Consider the following 738-nt stretch of genomic DNA (forward strand, 5'->3'; position numbering starts at 1 on the left):
CGGGCCCGGCCAGCGTCTCGCGCACCAGCGCCCACAGTTCGCGCTGTAGGGCCTCGTACAGCAGCGCCACGTCCCGCGCGCGCCGACCTCCGCCCGTGCCCTCGGCCTTGGGCGGTCCCGGCGCGCCGCCCCCCGACGACGCCAGCTCCTCGGCCTCCAATTCCAGGATGTGCTCGTCGGCGCGCGCCAGCTCGCGCTGCTGGATCAGGCTCAGGATCTCCAGAACTGTCAGGGTGGAAAGACAGGGCGTCTTGGGAGGGGGCAGGGCGAGGGGAAGAGGACTGGGGAGGGGCGAGGGTGTGAGGGCAGACGGAGGAGTTAGGGTTAATGGGGTCATTTGGAGGGGGCAAAATGGAGATGGGAACCAGGAGGTAGAGGATGGTTGGGGTGGGGGGGAGGAGGGGCCAGGTGGAGAGGCAGAGAAGGGGAAGTGGGGGAGGAAGGCAGGGGGAGGGGATAAAGAGAGGTTAGAGGGTGAGAACCGTGGGAGCAGTCAGAGGCTGAGGGTGTTGAAGATGGGAGACTGGGAAAGGGAGAAAGAAAGAGTGGAAGGACCGAGTTAGGGAATAGGAAGGGGTTTGTGAAGACAGGAGTTTGTTATGGGGAGATCAAAAGACTAGAGGATGTGGGGGAGCTTGGGCAGAGGCTTAGAGGAGGACGAGGGAGAGAGCGGGCCTGAGAGTGAGATGGGAGGGAGTCTGAGGAAGTGAGGGGTTAGGATAAGAGGTTGGGGAAGGG

The sequence above is a fragment of the Elephantulus edwardii genome, unplaced genomic scaffold, assembly GCF_000299155.1.
Source record: "Elephantulus edwardii isolate Elephantulus edwardi_28Jun2011 unplaced genomic scaffold, EleEdw1.0 scaffold00315, whole genome shotgun sequence".
NCBI classification, from domain to species: Eukaryota; Metazoa; Chordata; class Mammalia; order Macroscelidea; family Macroscelididae; genus Elephantulus; species Elephantulus edwardii.